Below are 6,676 nucleotides of genomic sequence, written 5' to 3'. Positions count from 1 at the left end.
AATGAACTCATGACAACTTTTCCTTCAAGAAATGGGCTTCATTTTTCAGATCAAGTTTAACAGTAAAACTGTACCACTGCATTATGTCTGCTTTCAAACATGAGGTGGAGAATTTAATGGAATTTTGTAAATTCTACAAGAATTTCCTCACAGCATCTGAAAGAATTAAGAATTTTAAACTAAAGTGAGCCATGTCCTAGGAGAACTAGTAAGCAAAGATAAACCATATTATCAGATCATAAGCTATGATTAGTTTTTAGATTAGATAAAGTGTTTATTAAGTGTTTACTATGGACTAGGCAAACTGTGCTAAGAGTTAGGGATACAAAAACAAAGAGATAGGTAATCCCTATCCTTAAATAGTTTCCATTCTAATGGGTAAAGAAATCATTCAAAAGGAATCTAGTATGGGGAGGAAGTTTTCCAAATAGGGACAAGTTGGAAAATGCCAGGCCTAGAGGCCTGAGGGCTACCCGAGTCTTCTTACCTCTATCCCGAGGTCTTCGGTTGGCCAAACCGGATGCTCGTATGAGAGAAAGGACGTTCCAGAGTAGAACAAGGGTTGAGCTTTATTTCAGGGTCTAGTTACAAGTGCAGGGGAATTCTTCCTTAGGAGGGAGCGAAGAATCTCCCAAGGAGGCAAAGATCTTACAATAAGAGATTGGAAGTAGAAGTATAAGTGGGGAGAGAGGGGGAGGGGAGAGAGGAGAGAGGAAAAGCGGAGCCTTGTGTCCTGTCCGCTCCGCACCCCTCCGCCCAAGCGAGCTTTCAGGCTTTCCTGATCCTACTTAAACTCTCCCGTCGCGTAGTTTGCACGTCAATACCGAGCCTGTTAGGTAACAACAGGTGTGCTCCAATCCGGGACAATCTCGAGGGCGGGGAGAGCTCTCTCCCATCACGTTTCTCACGGGAAGAGGCGGAAATACATGAGATAGCTCGGTTCACCTCGATTCCCAGTCGTTTCCTGGGGGGTCTCGTGAGAACTCTAAGATTTAGAAGTTACCACCTTTACCCGCCTGAGATTGTCCACCTGGAATTGAGCTTCCATCCCCAGCAGGAAAAGTAGTTGAAAAAGAGCCAGAAGTTGAGGTGGAGCAGAGGTGAACATGGTTGGTCTGAGTATTTCCTCAAATGGAGATTTGGAAAAGACCTCACCAATTGGAAGAAAAGATCACAACAGTGGAGCCATCTCTCACCTGAGAAAACCACTGGAGTGTAAATGAAAAAGTAGCCTGAAGATTTAGAAGTCTGAAAATACATGCTCCTTTAAAAAGGGAAATCTTATTCCTCCGTCCACTGAGGGGATGTAACAAAATTAGCTGAACCATTGAGCTGAGACTCTGAAGAAACAAATATAGTGCTAAGGCTTATAGATCTGCGTCTAAGAGAATCGTATTTAGTTTACCTCACTGTTTCAAACATGCATCTTACGAAACTTTCATTAAAGGCATTGTTGAGGAGTGGAAGAATATTAAGAGTGCTCTATAAGAAAAGTGAGTCATTGATAGACTTGGCTCTTCCAAGTGATGGAAGGATCCAAGACAACTCCAAAAGACTTTTGATGGAAAATGATGTCCACATGCAGGGAAAGAATTTTGGAGTCTGAATGCAGGTGGAAGGACACTATTTTCTCTCTTTTTGTTGTTGTTCTGTTTCTTCTTTCTTGTGGTTCCTCCTATTGGTTCTAATTTTTCTTTACAACATGACTACCATGAAAATTATGTTTGTCCTTCATTGCCAAAGAAGAATATGCCATCAGGGAAATGACGACATGACTTGCACTTGACTTTGTTTTGAGTGAGGGAGGAATGTGCAAGATCACCAGCCTCACTTCTCCTCCAAAGCCATCTGAATTCAGTGACCAGATATTCCTCAGGATGACTGGAGATGACCCAGAATGTTCTGGAAAACCTGGGGCCCTTTAGGCCAAGGTCTTTGCAGGTACTCACTTAGGGTGAGGCAACACCCATTCACTGAATAGGCCTGTTTAGGAAGTAGCCAGAGCATGGCCGCTTTAATAAGACCAAGAAAAAGAAATACATCAGACTGGGTAGGAAACAGCAACATTTACTATTGATAATCACTCTAAATCTAGGAGCGTCAAGAGGAGCCCTTAGGCAGGGACCCATTGGAGTCCTAGTTTCAGAGCTCAGTAGGTTCTGGGATTGGACAGGACAAGATAGAACAAGAGAAAGGGAAGAGAAGGAAAGGTAAGGGAAGAGAAAGAAAGGGAAGTTAAGGGTAGTGAAAGGAAGGAAGAGGCCAGTAAAACCCAAGTCAATTGGGCATCTGTTGGCCATGTCACTGCCAGTAATCCTGATGCATATCTGGTCACTGGATTCAGATGGCTCTGGAAGAAAAATGAGGCTGGTGACCTGCACAACCCTCCCTCACTCAAAACAAAGTCAAGTGCAAGTCATGTCATCATTTCTCTGATGGCACAGTCTTCTTTGGCAACAAAGGACGAACACAATCCTGTGAGCAGATGCAGCTGGCTGAATGGGGACTGAGCTAACTGGGTAACTCAACTCCTCCTCTCCTGTTTGCCTCCCCCTCCCCTTCCTTCTCCTCTCTAAAGGATTGTGAAAATATGTTTAATATGAATGTATAAGTAAAGCCTATATCAGATTGCACACTGTCTTTTGGGGGGGGGTGTGGAAGGAGGGAGAGAAAATTTAAAATTCAAAATCTTATGGAATAGAATGTTGAAAATGAAAAATAAATAAATAAGTATTTTAAAAAAGAATAGTGAGTCACTGTTTTTAAAAAAAAAAAAGATTAAAAAGCTTACTACAGACTTGGCCTCCATCTTTTACTACATAGATGATGTTGCTTTTGGAAAAAAAAATCTATCTTTTCTCATTTGTGCCAAGAAAACACAGTTAAGCATCAAATGTTGGTAACATTTTCAGATGTGGAAATAAGGATAAAAGATAGAAAAGCTGAACCTATTTTAAAGAATAATATTTCTCATAATCAAATAATTTTAGAGACTAGAACTGGCCACAATAATAGCCTCTATTTTAGAACCAAAGATATATAGCAGGAAGGGACCTTAGAGATTATCTAGTTTAATTCTTTCATTTTACAAGTGAGGAGAATTTAAATGACTTGCTCAAGATGATATAGCAAGAGACAAATTGAGGATTTGAATTTAGAAACTTTGAGTCCAATTCCAACACTCTTTGTAGTATCCCCCCATCTCCTCTTTATCTGATTAAACAGTCATTATTTAGCAATTTTCATGCAAAATGATTTTTGTTTGTTTTACTAGATCTTAGATTTCATTGGCATCAGGATCTCCTAACAAGAAGATGTTCTTCTAATTCAGATCACGATGTATATGATTGTCAACTTAAAGCCTTCGAAATTTGACTCTGAAATATTAAACAGGCTATTTTCATTGAATAGAACTTCTTAATTTTACTTCAATTGAAAGAAAAAAATTCCAAATGAACTTAGCTAATATAAAAGTTGGGAAAAGAAACTTCTGCAGTTTCTAGCATTGGATTACTAAATTGTTAATAAATACGTTTTTTTCTTTCTCTCTCGACTTAGTTAATGTTAGAATAGTGAGGGAAAATGGACTGTTTATCTCTCTAGTCATTGCACACAACCTTTCAAGATATATTGGAATCCAATGAGAGGTATCTACCATTGAAAAGCAGGCTAAATCTTACATTTCTCTTCTATTACTCTTATATTGTTTTAAAAAATGAGTAGTAGTAAGAGACAAACAGCTACAGAAATAATGTGATGTCTGTGAAATAAAGAAAATAAAATGAAAGAATATGTTAAAGTTCAACCTTACAAGAGTACTAATAGAAAAATGAATTTGTGACTGGTTGAATCCTTTGACCCAAAGATTTTTAAAGCTGTTTTATATTTGATTGAAGAGTAGTCCTTCCTCATTCTGCATCCTCCTTCCATCATTAATGCTTTACACTTGAGAAGGTGAAGTCTCCAATGATCACAACTCGATCAAATGCTGAATACATGGACGAAAAGAAAATCCTTCTTGACCCTTGTAGGTGAATGGCTTATGCTCTGAATATGATGCTTTATTATCCATATCATTGTCCTAGCTTGCAAATATTTATGAATGGTCATAAAATTAGCTATCCCTTTTTAAAATTCAAGGTACCACATGCATCTTGATGACCTCCTATGTAAGTGAAGTACATCAAGTGACTACTTTGTATATAATGTGTAAAGAAATATTTCCTTCAATTGGTTCTAAATTTATTGCCCCTTAATTTCATTAAGTGTTCCCCAATCCCATATTATGGGACAACATTAAATTGAGAGGCTAATCAGTTTTCATTGTGCCCTTCAAAATAATTGCAAGCTAGTGCACTTTCTTAGGGTAAGGCAAAAGCAGGAAAAAAAGCATAAGTGGGTACAGATATTTTCAACAGACTTATCTTGAAAGGGAACTTATTTCACCACCAAACAGATTTTTACCAGGCAGAACTGGACCAACATGGCTTCACACCTCTCTAAGAGGAGAACATTCCCTTCAAGGAAAACATGTGACCCAAATAAAACATTTACTACTTTTATTAATAGAACTTTATGGAGTGTAGCTTTTAGCCCTAAAGCCTTAGTAAAGGATTTTACTAACATCGCAGACTTAATGGTTTAGATATCTATTCTAATAATTTCCAAGTTCATAGCCCTGAGAAGAGTAGACTATAGAAAATAAATACAAAGACTTTTGGGTGGGATTCTTTGATATATTTGTCTGAATGTGCCCAGACTTGATGGTGCTTAGATGACCACACAAATAAATGCAAAAGAAAAAAAAATCATGAGCGTCTAAGAAAGAATTTGTTAGATAACATGCAAAGAAAGGAAAATGATGGCAATCTGGATAAAAAGTGTATGAAATGTGATGATTAGTTTGATTAACTTTCCTATTAAAGAAACATAGAAGAGTTTAAACATATAACCGAGTGTTAAATCATTGGGAGATCATCCACTTATTCTGACGTTGCTGCCATTGAATAAAACATTACAATAATACATTTTTCCAATAAAAATGGACCTAGAGAAACATGCAGTCCAAGTGGGAGTGTGAGTTGTGGTGTGAGTGGATGAATCCAGTGAATAAGCCTGCATTGGAAGCTTGGGTGAGGGAAACATGGATACAATGGTGCAAGTGAATTGGCAAAGGAAATATTGTGGTCCAGCCCTGGCTGGGTGGGTAGCCTCCACCAGCAGGTTCAGAGGTGTTCCGCCCCAGGGTGTCACTGTTTCAGCAAGTGAGGTGTCTCTATGAGTTTCTTCTCATGATGACTTTTAGTGGCCTGAACTGATGCTTCGTCTATGCTGGATACAGCTCCTGCCGCGGGGCCCAGGCTGCCATCGCCATCCTTTACAGCTATCCTCTTCTGTCTGCTTCATCACTTCTGGTCTTGGAGCACCAACAAATGCTAGCTGACCCTGGACCAGATGCCATCAGCCCTGAGACACCAGACCTTGCTTCAGGACCTGCAGCCTCTGGACTTGTTCTGCAGTAAGCACTGCTGCTCCTCAGCCTTACACACCTCCCCACACAGATTGTGTGGCTCAAGCCTTATCTCTCATTCATCTGTGACCATGTCTAAGAAAGCTCTGCTAGAATGGTGCTCAAATGGTGGCAAGCAGGTAACAGAATGGATGAAGTCCTACCTGAAGCAACAACTCCCACTTCAAACTGAAGGTCCTTTATTTACGGACTGAGAGCTGAAAAAGGACTTAACCTGAGAAATTGGGTACCCCTGTAACCCCTAGTTGTGCCCAGACCATCCTTGAAACTGTGCCAACAGAGGCTCAGGAATGACCATCCTCCTCACTAAGTGCTTGGGAGCTGCACCTGCAGGCTGGCACCTCTTCTGGTACCAGGGGGTAATTCCTGGTCATCTCACGCCTTTCAGTGGCTTCATCTGGGTGGTTGCAACAAAGGAGGGGCCAAGTAGACACGAAGTTGCCAAGAATACTGTATCCCTCCACTTCCTAAAAGCATTAGGTGAGTAAAGGGAAAATGAGAGCCCAGGGTGGGAGTGGTTATTTTTTTTTTGTATTTAAATTTATTTATTTAAGTTTTCAACATTCATTTTCACAAAATTTTAGGTTGCAAATTTTCTCCCCATTTCTCCCCTCCTTCCACCCCAAAATTCTGAGCATTCTAATTATCCCTATCACCATTCTGTCCTCCCTTCTAACATCCCTCCCTTCCCTTATCCCCATGTTCTCTTTTGTCTTGAAGGGCAAGACAAATTTCTATACCCCATTACCTGTATTTCTTATTTCCTAATTGCTAGAACAATACTCGACAGTTGATCCTAACACTTTGAGTTCCAACTTCTTTACCTCCCTCCCTCTCCACCCCTTCCCTTTGGAAGGCAAGCAATTCAATATAGGCCATATCTGTGTAGTTTTGCAAATGACTTCCATAATAGTCATGTTGTGTAAGATTAAATATATTTCCCTCCATCCTATCCTGCCCCCTGTTTTTTCTATTCTATCTTTTGATCCTATCCCTCCCCAAGAGTGCTCCCTCCTCCCACTGCTCTCCCTTCCATTTTCGCCCCCACCCTGCTTATCCCCTTCTCCCCCACTTTCCTGTATTGTAAGATAGGTTTTCATACCAAAATGAGTGTGCATTTTATTCCTTCCTTTAGTGGAATGCGAT

General features: G+C 40.0%; 1 pseudogene; it reads left to right on the top strand.

The window, feature by feature from the left end:
* Positions 1–5,057: 5,057 nt before the first annotated feature.
* Positions 5,058–6,069, top strand: LOC140522814 (dead end protein homolog 1 pseudogene; annotated as a pseudogene).
* The last annotated feature ends 607 nt before the right edge of the window (positions 6,070–6,676 follow it).

Source organism: Notamacropus eugenii, chromosome 2 (genome assembly GCF_028372415.1).
Source record: "Notamacropus eugenii isolate mMacEug1 chromosome 2, mMacEug1.pri_v2, whole genome shotgun sequence".
In the NCBI taxonomy this organism is placed as follows: domain Eukaryota; kingdom Metazoa; phylum Chordata; class Mammalia; order Diprotodontia; family Macropodidae; genus Notamacropus; species Notamacropus eugenii.
The sequence above is the reverse complement of the archived record's forward strand: the minus strand, read 5'-3'. Positions and strand labels throughout refer to the sequence as shown.